This window comes from Equus quagga, chromosome 6, assembly GCF_021613505.1.
Source record: "Equus quagga isolate Etosha38 chromosome 6, UCLA_HA_Equagga_1.0, whole genome shotgun sequence".
Lineage (NCBI taxonomy): Eukaryota > Metazoa > Chordata > Mammalia > Perissodactyla > Equidae > Equus > Equus quagga.
The window spans coordinates 63,874,199-63,889,336 of record NC_060272.1 but is presented as its reverse complement, the minus strand read 5'-3'; the positions used below and the strand labels follow the sequence as shown (position 1 = coordinate 63,889,336).

The window sequence follows — 15,138 nt, the reverse complement described above, 5'->3', positions numbered from 1 at the left end:
ATAATGAAAATATTAAAATAAAGAGGAGTCTGGCAGTGCGTGTGAATGTGTGTGTGTGTATGTAACGCATGGGTAGAAAGAAAGAGAAAGTGTTTTCATTTTTAATTTTATGTATTGCAAAGTCAGTTCAAGGACTTTTTTAGTATAGCATAATTGATTTTGACTGTCTTGGATCCTAATATATATGTCCGTTCTCTGGCGTATTTATGTTAAAGTCTACTTAGGAAAGCTTGGGGAAAATATCTGAGCTGCATCTCTGGGCAGGTACTGTGGCTTTCTGTCCCTCAAGTCAGTCTTGACCTCTATTTGATCTTCCTCCATTAGCCATGGCCTCAGCAGCCTGGGTGATCCTCCATTTCTAAGTGACTTCCTACTGGAGTCATTACATGGCTTTCTCTCTGTGTCAAAGCCACAACCAAGCCCTGTTCTGATGCAGATAGCCACTGAGAAGGCTGGTGCAGACAGCTGCAGGGGTGGCCATTCCATTTACAGTCTCTGTGAATAGTGCACAACATAAGGCATTCACTCCTTCACCATTCTGAGAAGTGCACAACCTGTGCAACCACACATTGCACCTGGATGAAGATCTCCTCTGATGTCTGCCTCTAAAGCACAACCCAAGAATCCTATTTCTAATTCATCCTGGGAAACTGCCAATGTGTCAGAATTTACCTGCCATAGGTATACTAGATTGGCACTTGGCAGCTAACTACATATATCCCAGAATCCCTTGCAGCTAAGGTAATAGATGTAATGCAGCTTACCCACTAAGATGCACTCAAGCAAGATTCGAGAAGGGGAAATATGACAAAAAGTCAGATTTCTGCAGCTTTGGCTGCTATTGCTGACGGGTGAGGTCTTAAAGATGCTGTGCTTTCCTGTAGCAAAATTCTATTGTATAGTCACCAGCCTCAGGTGAGTAGAGAGGTGATTTTAACAGTGTGTTGATAGTTTCTAGACCCACAGCTCTGGGGCTATATTCTGGAGCTCAGTCATTCCTGTGGCAGCTGCTGACTCTCCACCTCCTGGTTCGGGGTAGAGGAAGCAGCTCCCCCCGTGGGCCGGGTCAGCAGTGTAGGACCGGGGGCATTCCTGGAGAGCCAACCTGGAGCCTATCCTTCTAAGCCTTCCACCACTTTTGTAAGTGCTGAATTCCAGGTACTACAGCCCCTTCTGTTTAAAATACCTGGAGCATTTTCTGTTTCCTGCAACTAAACCCTGACATGTAGATTGATCAAAGGTAGTGTCTGAAAGGTGATTCCAACTCTTTCCCCTTAGTTAAAAAGTATCTTGCGATTGCTCTTAAAGAGCACTGCAGTAGAACTTGAGTTTAGTCCGGTGTCTGTTGCTTCTACACCCATGCCTGTGACCTTGAATAATTCACTCTGCTCTCAAGTCCTTTTCCTTATCTGTCAAATTAGGCAAATCATACTTGCTTTGCATGTGTGAGTATAAGTAGAGAGAATGAATGTGAAAATGGATTTCAAGCAATAAAACGTAACTACTGTCTTTTCTCCTCAGCCTAATATATCCCCCAACAAAACCCAAATTTTCCATTCACAAAGTATCAGCTAGAAAATAATGTCTATTTATCACAAAATGAGAAATAGTACCAGACGTCCTGTCTCACATTTTATTTAGGATTCCCTATGGCTCTTTTCAAAGCAAAGACCCTGAGACTCTGGAGAGAGTTGACATTTATGCAATAATTTCTGAATGAATAAGTGGAAAGTTGGTGAAGTCAAGGGACCTTTCAAAGTCAGACAACGATCAAGATAGACATGAATATTATCTAGCATGTGAACTCAGTGGCTTACAAAGAAGTCCTGTGGAAACAGAAGATGGTTGATAAGTCAAATAATAACACGTTGATGGCAGACCATTCACCCCCCATCCAATAGCTGTTGACTATCTGCCTTGTGCAAGGCTTTCTGCTACACGTCGGACCCTATGCTAGATGTTAAAATAAGGACATTAGGGAAAATTCTGTTGTATGTAAATTATATATAAGTTAACCTGACTCAATAAAAATGAAGATAGCGAAATAAACATAAGGAGTTACTCATTTTCCATTCCTAACAAAGCCTGTTTGCCATGTATAGCAGACCCACTGCGCAGCAGGCTATAATTCACTCCTCTGTGCAGATAATTGCTCTTTGCCACACCCATGCCTGCCCTCACTCTGCTGTTCCTTCTCGTGGGAATCCCTGCTCATCTCTGCCTACCCAATTCTTGGCTCCTTTAGGGCCCTGGTCAAGGACCGCCTACTCTGAGAAGGCTTTCTTGATTCTCTAAGCCTAAATTAATCCCCCTCTCTGCTGTCCTACTCGTTCATGTATGTTAACTCCATTATGGCTCATTCTTCTGTCTCATGTTAATTTCTGTGTTAATGATTCCATTATTTTTTAGTTATTTACATATATGTGTAAAATATTTCTATATTTTAGTTAATCGAACCTCATACAGCGTAGCAATGTGTAGGTAGTGTAAAAACTTTGCTGAATTCAGTTTTGCGTGGCTCTTCCACACATTTTACTGCATTGAATAGTAGAAAGAAGATAGCTATGAAATAGATATGAGCAAGGCCAAGCAAGAACTAAAACTCTAAGTCTCCATCTTTCCTATTATTTCCTGTCCTTTTTGTAGCTCTGCCTGCCTGTCCTCGCCACCTGGACAAGTGGACAAGGATCTTGTTAGAAGCAGATAATATAATACAGTAGGCAAGGGGTCTTAGAACAACAGGAAACGATGCCACCTTTTCAGCTTTAAGACTAATTCTATAGAGTGCCAGATACACGAAATTTCAGGGAGAAAAAAGGGTATAACTTATTCAAATCGTGATTAAACTGAAAAAATGAAGTGCATACATGTATTCTGTAAGCACTTGCCTGGTGCACATGATGGAGTTACTATTTTAGGGGATGTGTGTATCCCCTCAAATTAAGGAAGAGGGTGAGAAGAATAACAGAAAGACAGGAAAAAAAAACTTGAGAAAGAGTAGAAGGTTTGCAATTGCTTCCTTAAAGAAGGGAAATCTCATAGTCGTTAAAAAAACTATTAATGCTATAAATGATAATTACATACATTTGTATAGTGTTTTAAAGTGTCTAATTTTTTTATATGCATTATTTCATTAGACCTTTAAAGTAACCCTGTGTGGTAGATAGGGCACAAGTTTACATACGAAAAAATGGATTAAGTCCAATAATGTGTTTCTTTGACCTCTTTGAATATACCAAATTTTGCTGTAAATGATTTAGAGAAATATGCCTATCTAAAAAATTTATTAGCTGTCATTTTGCTTCAAAATGTCAGACTACACCGCTAATGAGCTTAATACACGTTAGTAGCTTAGCAGTTAGGGTCAGAATCAGCCATGTTATCCTGGAGCAGATGGAAAAACAAAATGATTTCCTTTGAAAGGAGGGCTTTGCTCTTTTGGGTTACAGTGTTGGTGTGAGCATGGTCTTGAAGTGTGTATTTAGCTCAAAGTCTGTACAAAGCAAAAGATGCTAAACATTTGCTTCCAGACATCTGTTGGTCTCTCTCTCTTGTAGTGTATATATCCACACGAAACAGACACAGAGCCCAAAGAAGACGGGGAGCAGATGTGAAATGCTCTGAACTGGTTACAGGTGAGTGAGGACCAAATCTGGTTTACTTTGAGCTCTCTGTACAACTGGTATGATGTCAACTAGAAATCAGCCAGAACATGGAATTTGAGGAAATAGATTAGAAAGCAATTCTCTTTTGTTTTGAACAGACACATGATAAATAGATGAGTATTTAAAATATAGCATAATTTTTCCAGTTAGATATTCATTTGTTTAGCTAAAAAAGTATCACTGTGCTATGCACTGGGGACACATGTATAGAGATGACATGGTTCTCATCCTTGAGGAGCCCACAAGCTAATGGGGAAGATGAACATGCAAATAAAAACAATGTAATAAGAACATCTATAAGAGTGGGGAGGTGGGAATGATGACCTGTTTGAAGGGATGGGGAAGGCTTCTTGGAGGAGGTGATGCTGGAGGGTGAAGAAACTAGTTTCTGTCAGTGGAGAGAGGGAGAATTATTCCAGGCAGAGGAAACAGTATAGGCAAAACCACAAGCACATGAAAGGTTGGAATGATTTGTTAAAATGTACAGTGAATCATAAATAAATGCAAAAAATCCAAATTAGAATGGAGGAGATTACACATAAAAATGTATATAATTTCTAAAAGATGTTTTCATTTTCAAAAGCTTATCTCACATGTTCTATGCTAGAGAGCTCAGCTCTAGAGCAACCTGTCTCCAACTTTAATGTGCATAGAATTTGAATGAGAATCTTACTAAGGTGCAGATTCTGGTTAAGTGGATTTGGGGTGGCTCCTGGGGTCCTGTATGTCTATCGTGCCCCCAGGCGATGCTGATGCTGCTGGTCTGCAGCCCACTCTGTGAATATGAACAGCAAGTGGGAGAGGGCAGGTGATGAGCCTGGCAGCCAGTTTGAGGCTAGGGGTGGGGTAGGGTGTGTGTGTGTGTGTGTGTGTGTGTGTTTGTGTGTGTACTGTGGGCTAGATTTGATGCTGTTAGGCAATGGGTACAACTAATGTTTTTAAACAGAGTGGTGACGAGAGAATCTCTGTGTCCAGTGACAATGTAAAGAATGGCTGGGAGTGGGTAGGACAGGATGCAAGGATGGGAGGCTGCTATAATCTAGGGACTGAGCCAGCCCTGATGGCCTAGTGGTTAAAAGTTTGGTGTGCTCCACTTTGGCAGCCTAGGTTTGGCTCCCAAGCGCAGAACCACACCACTCATCTGTCGGTAGCCATGCTGTGGCGTGGCTCACACAGAACTAGAAGGACTTACAACTAGAATATACAGCTATGTACTGGGACTTTGGGGAGGAAGAAAAAGAAAGAGAGAGGAAGATTGGCAATAGACGTTAGCTCATAGAGAGGATAGGGTGGACTCAAGAGAGACTCAGGAGGTAAGTCAGACAGGGTCTGATGATCAAGCATGCTGAGGGGTGTGAGGCAGAGGGATAGGAGGAGGAGAGAACGACTTCTAAGAATCAGTCATCGAAGAGTGAGGTTTGGTGCTGCCATGATGAGGTATATAATGCAGGAAGAGAAAGTGGTCAGGTTTGGGATAGAAAGGAACCTATAGGTCGCCCAAGCAGAGCAGCTCAGAAGGTGGTTATGATTCAGACTCAACGTCCAGGAGAGCTGGATGCAGACCTGACATGTATAGGTGAAGCCACACTACTCAGAGAAAGAAGCAGAGAAATGGATGAAGGATTCGAGAAGAGACGGCCCAAGAGGTAGGAGGAGAACAGCAGGCAGCATTAGAGCGAGTAGAAGTCAGGTGCTTCCAGAAATAGGTCATGTCAACGTTAAACACTGCAGAATCATCGTGTAAGGATGAGGATGGATTTAGCACGTAAGTGTTTAAGACGACTTCAGCAGAAGTAGTTCCAGAAGCGTTGTGGATGCAGGGCCATATGCTAATAGGTTAAGGAGAGTCTGGTAGGCAGAAAAATAGCCCCCCAAAGATATACCTATCATAATCCCTAAACCTGTGAATACGTTATGTTACAAGGCAAAGAGACTTTGCAGTTGTGACTAAGGTACGAACCCTGAGTTGGGGAGAATATCCAGATGGGCCCAATCTAATCCCATGAGTCCTTGTAAGTAAAAGAGGAAGCAGGAAGAGTGGGTCAGAAAGACGGCATGACTACTCGACCCACTACTGCTGGCTTTGAAGACAGAGGAAGGGGCCGTGAGTCAAGGAATGTGGTGACCTCTAGAAGCTGGGAACTGTTCTTAGTTTACAGCCCCGAAGAAAATGAGGACATCAGCGCTACAACTGCAAGGAATTCTGCCAACAACCTGAATGAGTAGGGAATGGATTCTCTTCTAGAGCCTCCAGCATGGCACACACCTGCCCACTGAGACCTGGACCAGACTACTGACCTGCGAGACCGTAGGGTAACTAATTGGTGTTGTTTTAGATGCTAAGTGTGTCAGTAATTTGTCACAGCAGCAATAGGAAACCAATACAGAGGGGTAAAGACCTAGAGGCATGACAATAAAGAAAAAGTCAACTACTCTTTCAAGATGTTTGATGGCTGGAAATATAAGATTGTGAAACCTGGAAATACGTTAATAGGAAAAATTTCGGAGTCACTGTCTTTGGAGCGGGGGTTGAAATGGTTTGAGCCCAAGTTATATCCAGACTTCTGACACCACGTCCTTTCTTCCCTTCACTGGATGAGGCTGATTGATACGGGAGATCACTGTATTTGCTGCAGAGACTCTAATACATCCTGGCCCCCCTCTCGCTTTATTTATTTATAAGTAGATTTTATTTTTTAGAGCAGTTTTAGGTTGACAGTCAAATGGAGTAGAAGGTACAGAGATTTCCCACATAGCCCCTCCCGGCAACATGCCCAGCCTCCTCCACCATCAACATCCCCCACCAGCGTGGTTTATTTGTTACAATCGATGACCCTACCTTGACACCTCACTATCGCCTAAAGTCCATCGTTTACATTAGGGTCACTCTTGGGTTCATGTTTTTTAACCTAAAAATAGAGAGATCCCACCAGCAACCTTAGGTACATTGATTGCCTGCTGTAATCACTCCACAGACCATTGGAGCCCACACTGTGGCTTGGCAGGAGTGCGCACATGCTGTTGAAGGCACCTTTAATTTTTCCTGCTCTGTCGCCTTCCATGTCTCCTGCTCAGCAGTCCAGCTATTACAATAAGTGCTTAATGTGTGCTCTAGCATTGTTGTGGTATCATTTAGATGACTGCATGCTGGGCTGACACAAGTCAGAGGCGGCAAACGCATTAAGGGCTCATGGTTATCAGCTTGCTGGGGATTCAGCCCATGGGATGGCGGTAAACCTCAGACGGTCCACTGAGACAGGATCCTGTTTGTGCTCTTTCCTCATCCTGTCCCATTCCCCTCACATTCTGTCCCTTATAAATGCTGTCTCTCTATGTTGGTTGAAGCAAATATGTACCCTGGCTGCTCCTCCAGTCTTGCCCACCCACCCTAGCAGCATAGAAATATCAATTGGTGAGGACGTTGTTATTACCTTTCAAATGAGAAAGGGTTCTGGGCACTCGGGTAATGCCCATGGGCATTTTTAAACATCTTTTTTATAATTATATACATTTCAATGCACTTTTAAATTTCTGTGGATATTGCAATTGTTCCAATTATACTCATTTGCTTTTAAAACAAAGTTGCTAGAAACAAAGTCTGTGTGTATTTAGTATGTATTTAGTATGCCCTCAGTATAGCATCCAATGGCACACCATCAATTTCTTATTAACACTGGCAGAGGTCTATAAATCTAACCAAGCCTTTCTTTTACTCTTTCTGCATCTATCTACGTTTTTCTTTTCCATCTGTCATATGGAACCGAGCCTTTCTTTATGGTCATCATTCAATTCAATTACTAGGCTCACCACAGAGTGCGGGGCACTGGACTGATAATAATACCACCAGTAATACTTCTAATAATGCTCATTAGTCTAGGTCTCTCTCACAGGTGCTGTGGGGGGCCAAGCAGGTATCCACAGACACATGCATGGTTTTATGGGGTATGTGCATGCTCTCCTTCCCCATAGAAAAGCACAGAACTCAGCCTATACTCTTAGACCCAAAAGAATTCCCTTTATCCCAAAGGAGTACAATTATGAGGAGAAGGGAGTGGGAGGAGGTTACAGACAGTGGCCTGCCCACCCATGGAATTTTACTCTGTGTCAGTGTGTATCCTTCCTGTCCTGGTCTCCTTATTCTAGGCAGTGGTGGGTCAGTCTCTCTATCTGCACATCTGGCAAGACAGGTACTGGACAATACAGACAGATTCACAGCAAATTCTTTGCTTGCATGTACTCCAAATCTTTGGGACCACATCCTACTTATCCACCCTCCTACAAAGTTCTCTTCTTACCAGCAACATGAACACATCACCCCTTATTTCTTCTCACCTTCTTGGAATTCCCTGGTGGTTTTCTGATGTTTGAGGTGTGGAAAAATTTATTTGCTCATGAATTCAGCGGCTAGTATTTATTAAGTACCATGAAACATTAATTTTATCAGGCCACGAAGAGACTTTGTTGAGTAAGACACTGGTTCTAGGCTAAGGGAGTCCACCATCTGTGACTTATTTCTTTTAGCTTATGTTGCCTTGAGTTTGGGGCATTTGACTGAAGTGCATCAAATGTCTCATTGGATGGTCCATCCTGAAGGAGTGGCTGATGCAGGCTGGTGTTAAGTTGGATGTCTGGGCCGAAGTCTACTCCTTCTGAGCATCAGAGGGCATCCTGGATGCACTTAGAGTCTTCAGCTGGAGTGCATGAGAATAAGCCAGGAATGCCTTTGTTCATGCTCTCTCTTGACTTGTAGGTACCATATTGACCGCTGTGAGGGCCTATGGCTAGATGAGAGACCCGATGGACACCTGAGTCTCAGAGAAGCTGTCACCCTGCGACATCACTGTTATGGTCAGGTGTAGGCACATCTTGAAATATAATCTTAAATGTTAAGTTTGAATATTTTCAAAACTAAAAGCATATACACTTGCTTTCTATTTCTTTTGCAGTGTACCTAATTCAACACTACCAGTTAGTAATTTGGATAACTATACTAATCTAAAAAATTCCTTCCTCTATTGTATGTAACACTGTGTCAGTGATATAAAAGCCAGGCAGATACAACATGTATATGAAAACTTAAAGGTTTACATTTATCGAATTTCTATTTGTTAATTGTTAATTAAATATTTTCTGTTTGTTAATTTAACTGAATTACTGTAGAACTTCACCCATAAAGGAAGGAGTATGTGTGAGCACTTTGAGGTTAGTTTGTCTACATCTGAGCAGTTGTAGACACTTTGGTGGTGATCACTGACAACAGGGAAGAAAGGAGTGAAGTTGCTGAGGGAAGAAGTCAGGAGATGCCCAGGATGGTTTTGAGCGTTCAAGTTCCGTAGAGTAGATTGCGCTGGGGCTGAGTTTTGGGATTCCGTGGGTGAATATTGAGAAAGCTGGGTGCTGGTGCTTGGCCACAAATACCTGACAGAAGAGGTATGGATGGATGGGTCAGGCCAGGGGTACCATCCAAGGAAATATGATTTGCCTTCTTTTCATTTGGTTTCGCTCTAGGCAGAGCAATGATGACTGATTTTTATTCCACTTGTGCCCCCAAAGTACCTCGGAAAGTGGGTAGCCATTTTCCACCAATTTTGCTTTCCAGAGGTCGATATCCCTGACTTGCTATGGCTGGCTAGCAGCCTTTAGCCTCAGTGCAGCCACTCCTGATTTCACGCCTTCTGTGCATTCTTCTTCCTCTCGCACCTCCTGTGGACACAGAACACTTCAGCCACGGAGATCCATAACTACTTCCTCCTGGGTCTGAGGCCATCTTGGCTCTGAGAGCTCCCTGGGTTTGCTGACATCACCCTCGTGTGGAGGCGGATGGGCCTGGCGCTGAAAACATACATGTAATTGAATGAATTCTATTAAGAAAAAGGAAAAGAATAGCAAAACTAACTCAACCAGACACACCTTCGGTGGCCATTGTTCAACACTCGGAACTTGCGTTTCTGCACCACGGGCAGGAAAGGAAGAGGCGGCTCTGGGAGGCATTTCCTAAGTACAGTTCAGAAACAGCCTGGGGAGACTGGAATTGGTCAAGAGGAAACGAAAAGCAATGCTCTTCCTCCAAATAGGGTGATTCTGAGGGAACCGATCTGAGGAAAAGATGTAATGACGGGAGCCTAACAACTAGGAAGTTCAAAACAAAATAAAACACTGTCATCACCACCTTGCCAGCCAGGGGCTTCCTAGAACCTAAGGGCTCTGCTCCTCCTCACGCGTTAGAGCCAAGCACATGCACTCTTCCACAGCGTTTCAGCATCCTCTTTCAGTGATAGATTCCGGCGCTGCACATTCCTCAGTCTGGAAAACTTTTCTCATGTCTAGCTCAAAGCCCGCATGCTGCAGCTGACGTTCATTTCTTACTCTGTTCCGGTGGAGATGGGAAAGAACCTGTCACCATTTCCTCCTTAAGAATCCTTCAGACACTTGATGACTTAAAAACAAATCTTATTTTCCCTTGGTCGTTCAGAACTTCTCTCTGACTCAGTAAATTCTGGAGAATCTTTGTCAAATGCTCAGGGAAACAAGCTGCAGTTACCAAGCAAAGTAAAAGTGCCGGAACCAGCACCCTGTTCTGGTTTGTCAAGGAAAACCCTTTACCCTGGAGTCTGGATTTTCAAACAGCGTGCGGAACACTGTTTAAGGAGTGTGTTGTTTCCCTCTTCTGGAGCCCATTGTGTGTGGCATCAAAGACAATGAGCGGTTCCGACAGCTGCAGTTGTGGAAGTATTAAACCGCCCGTGAGGATCCCCGTGAGCTCTCAGAAAGGAGTAGAATTGCCGGGGGGAGATGTGTGTGTCGCGTGTCTGTGGTGGGTATAGAGGGGCGGGGGCCTGGGGGCCAACAATGCCCTTCCTTCCAGCCTGAAGCATTCACTGTCTCTTTCTGTCAGGCTCGGGAGGCTGTCCCCACAGCGACACTCACATGCTGAGGAACCGAATAATTGCTGGCAATATCTCAGGGACAGTAAGCCAGATTGGGCGGGGAGAGCATTCCATTATTATAACACAATGCCATAATAGGAACAAAATTCTTTTCCTATTAATTCTTATACAATAGGAATCTTAAAAAGACTTTTACACTGAAAAGGGAGGTAAGATGCAACCAGAGTTTGTGTCTTCACAACCAAAGTTATCCTATTCATCTTGGGGAGCTTCCACGTGGGTCTTAGCTGTGGGCTCTGTCTGCAGTGCTGGCAAAGCTTATGGTGCACACACCTCCAACACCCCACCTCCCACCCACGAGGCGCTGGCGTGATGTTCACCCAGGGCAGCAAGGACTGGGTGTCCTCCTTCCTGTGCCACTTTCCCTGGGCCTCGCAGAACCCTGTGCGCACCTTGTCAATGTTGTTGACAGGCTGACTCACAGGCTGGGCATGGACGCTGGAACCCAGAAACCTGGATCCTGTTTCCAGCTTGGCTGTGGTCCCTGGTTTTGGTTTCCTACCATGGAACCCAGGTGGAGAAGTCATTGGGCAGGCGCTTGCCTGGGATGCCGATCTGAGGGGGATCCCAGGAGACGTGGGACTTTTTCTTCATAAAAGTGTAGAAAATGAATTTAACAGTCTTTCTGACCTCGTGCATCCCAAGTCCAATCTCGGACTTTGGCAATGGTGGGGAACGAAATATATTCAAGAAAGCTCTATGGACTCAAACAGAGTTCCAACACGTCTTTGACAGTAATTTAAATTCTCACCCTTAATTTATTGTTGTACTTATTTGTCGAGCATATATTTATTTCGAATATTTAATGAGAGCCCTTCATAAAAATCTCCATAAACTTTAAGTGCACATAAGCAGTATTCTTCAAGCCTCGCAGGCCTGCCTGAGATCAATTTCTTTCCAAGCCCCCTGCAAGGTAGGGGCCACTTGGGCAGTATTTCAGACTTTCCTAATAACACCTGTGGGGAAATGATGACACATTTTCTTATTTTCTATTAGGTTTATACTTGTTCTTGGGTTGAAAGGGACTCCATATGTAAATGTGATTATTATCCTCTGAATTTCTTCTGTGCAGTTGAGCACCAGAATCTCCTGGGCTGTTTGTACAGGGTTCAGGCCTGAATTTTAACAGTGAATATTAACTAAGAAAAGCAATAAAATCCCTGAAAAATTAACATTGCTAAAGACGATCACAAGCCCCCAGGGTCTACAACTCTGAGGGTCACCAATAAGTGACCATGATTTAATGAAGTGGTACTCCTTCTGATTAGTAAGAAATGCCTGGTGTCTTCCACAGCATAAATACCCTGTTTCTGAGCGTGCCAAGCAAATGCTTTCAGGGGCTGAATTTTCTCCCAACTCTAGTGAGCTGGCAGTGGACAGTGGAGGACATTCTGCTGAAATCGGGCCATTGGGAGCTGAAGACAAAGGCAGCTGATTCAAGTGCACCAAATTGGAGTTTCTCTAATCAAATATATTAAATTCACCATCATTCTTGATTGTTTTAATGGGAAGAAAGGGCAGCTGTGCCCTTCATTTTCTAAGCATTTTATTTAGTGTCGTGGGGAGAGGGAAAGCCGGAGAGGGAAAACAGGGTGGGAAGGGAAGAGGGGTAGAGACGGCTAAGAAAGCTACAGGAAGCTAATGTCTTTTGTCTTAAAAGTAAAATGATTTTTCATGCTGTTCAGATCCACACAGAGAGTTCCCAGAGCCGTCACTCATGGCGAAAAACCCAAGATAACCAGTTTATAAAGCACGTTACGTGGAAAAGGAGCCAGCAAACGGCTGGGGGGGCCTTGGAGCACCAGGGCAAAGAGACACGGGTGACCAGTGCTAGACAGATTTGCTTCACTGGTTCCATGAAAGCCTGCTCCATTGAGTATTTTCTCGCCCTGCATATTTGTGCTTTATACAAAAGGATTTAAATTTCAAGACACTTTGGGCAACTTATTTCCACTCCTTTGTAACCAACAGCAGAATTCACAAAAGGGGTTTTTCGCTATTTGAGCAATAGGATTCAAAATTCTGGTTAAGAAACTGATGGCCCAACCTCTTTTTTTTTTTCTAAGACAGTTTAACAGAAAATCCAAGCGTGGTGCTTCCTGCCCAGAGCACAGCACTACACACAATGTCTTAGTATGCACCTCCAGCTTCAAAGGAGAGCTCGGGCACATGATGTCACTTCCTCTGTCTGCTGAGTTGATAACAGGATGAACCTGAAGGAGATATGAACCAGACATTCCACTGTGTCATTAATTATTTCACTCTTTTGTAAGACGGCGTACTTAGGTAGATGTTGTTTTTGTCCTTAGAGCTTTGCGCACACAAATGCACTTTGCAAAGGAAGCAGAGGTTCAGGATGGCAGCGTGGGGCTCACAGGCTCACACAGGCTAATGTGAGTCATCCAGAGAGAGGGCTTTGGAAGCTGGTGCCTGTTACAGCCTGAAGCCAGCCTGTTTCTGAGCTGGAATGTGAAAGGCAGCTGGCTGTGTCACAGGGGCAGAGAATAAAGCCACAGTGTAAAATGAAGATACAATTCAGCAAAGAGAAGATGCTATTAAAATGGTTTCTGCTCCTCAGGCAGCTTCTTTTGGAGGGCTCCCTTTTGGGAACAAGTGACAGTATTCCATGTCTTAGGGGAAAAAAAGGAAATGGGGGTTCCTTTCAGAAAAATATCCGAGTCTTTTTAAATGTCCACATTTGAAGGGAATCAAAGGGACCGTCATAAGGCAGAGTCTGTATACTCAGGGGCATTGCATCAAGGGACACAACGCAGGCCAGATGAAACTCTTCATCCTTTGGGGGAAATCTAATAACTCAATCAATCAGCTCGGGTCTCCTGTCATATGCGGCAGGCGTCTAGCCCATTTAGGAAGTCCCTTCCTTTACCATGAGACAGCTGGGTAAGGCCAGCTCAGGGAGAGGAAGAAATTGCCAGTGCATTCCTCCCCATGCTCCCTCCCTCTCTCACACACAAGGCCCTTTTGTCCCTGTGGCCCCCCTCCCTCTGGGCATGGCCTGGGCTGGGTGGAGGCTGTTGCCAGGGAGTCACTCGGCTCCTAGCATCTTCCTCTTGCAGGGCTGGGCAGGGTGAGCCCCCTGGTCTGGCTTGGATTCGCACCCAGAGCTGACAGGCTCTGTGGAGGCATGCACTGTTCACAGCCTGGGTCTTGGTGGGGCTGAGGGTGGTTGTCTCTTGCCACTTGTGGTTAGGGCCTGAGGCAAGAAGGAGGGTGCAGAGGGGTTTTTGAAAGCATCGGGGCCACAGAGAGAGCTCAGGGCCAGGAGCAGAGGGACTGAGTTGCAGCCCAGTTCCATACTAAGTTCACTGAACGAGACTTGGGCAAGTCACAGAACCTCACTGTAGCTTGGCGTTCTCTGTGAAATTAGAGGCCGGAGGAGATGACGTCCAAGGACTCTTTCAGATCCAGTGGCGTGTACCTCTCAATAATTGCTGAGGACACGGGATAGAAAATACTGCGGCTTCCAAGTCTGAATCCTGACTTCACCACTATGTTGTTTTGTTCAAGTTATAAAGCTTCTGTTTCTCTTTTGAAAATACTGGGTTAAATCATATCTGCCAAACAAAGATGTTGCATGAGTTTAATGACCTGAATTACAAACACGAGTCTAGTCTGACTCCTGGTGCACAGTATGTCCTTCTAAACACGGGCTGTCCTTGTGACCTAAATGGTGTTGACTGTCAGAAGAGAAAAGTACTTAATAAAAATCCGTATTAGTCCATGAAGCTAGAAATCTAAAAAGAAATTATATAGCACTTCCATATCTTAGGCATCTTCCTAGAAATTTTAATTTCAGAGACAAGTTGGAAAAAAAATTAGGATTGCTTGCAAGGTAGAACTGTCAACTTTTAATTTTGGCCAACTAAATTGGTTAGAAAACAATTCTAACCTGCTCTCACCATCATTTCAAAAAATAAATGGCATAACGGCCAGTTTTGACCAGGAAAGGATACTTGTCTTTGTTAAACTGACATGTATGTCACACACGTATTTTTATTATACGTAAAATGTACATGAACATTGTCCTTCCTTTTCCTTCTGTTTATGATTTACCGTGGATGAGTGACAGTTCATCCCATTCTGCCACCAATGTGGGGCTGGTCTTGGGAAACCACTGTCTTAAGGAACAAATTTAGTTTATTTGTGTCCCTTTATGCTTTTGTGTCAACTAGTCTCTACTGTTTTATTTATTTTCCCTTTTTATGTTTCTCTGTGCACACAAACACACAGATTTCATTCACGTTGCTTTAGTCTATCCAATCTACCCTGAAATTTCCAGAAGGGAACAAAATGCTTTGTAATTGTAAAAAATTTCAATTGCACAGGTACTGTTCCTCCCTCCCACTTGCAGTGACGGTTCTTGGTAGCACACGGAGGCCACCTCCAGGAGAAAGGGCCCCTCCTTTCACTGGCTTCCACAGCATTTCGGGGCTGCCTGGCTTCACTGGCCCCTCTGGGCAGAGTACAATGTACAAAGAAAGCAAAAGTGGCCTCCTACCTTTTCC

General features: G+C 44.0%; 1 long non-coding RNA gene across 3 annotated transcripts in view; it reads left to right on the top strand.

Annotated features, from left to right (window-relative positions):
* The window catches only part of LOC124240637 (uncharacterized), a 61,117-nt gene that overhangs the window by 27,675 nt on the left and 18,304 nt on the right, over positions 1–15,138 (top strand). For 2 of the 3 annotated variants that reach the window (XR_006888968.1, XR_006888966.1), the window contains exon 6: positions 3,558–3,635. This is a non-coding gene — a long non-coding RNA (uncharacterized LOC124240637). Of the gene's footprint in view, positions 1–3,557; positions 3,636–9,380; positions 9,516–15,138 lie in introns of those variants that run through there. The other variant, XR_006888967.1, reaches the window with a different exon arrangement.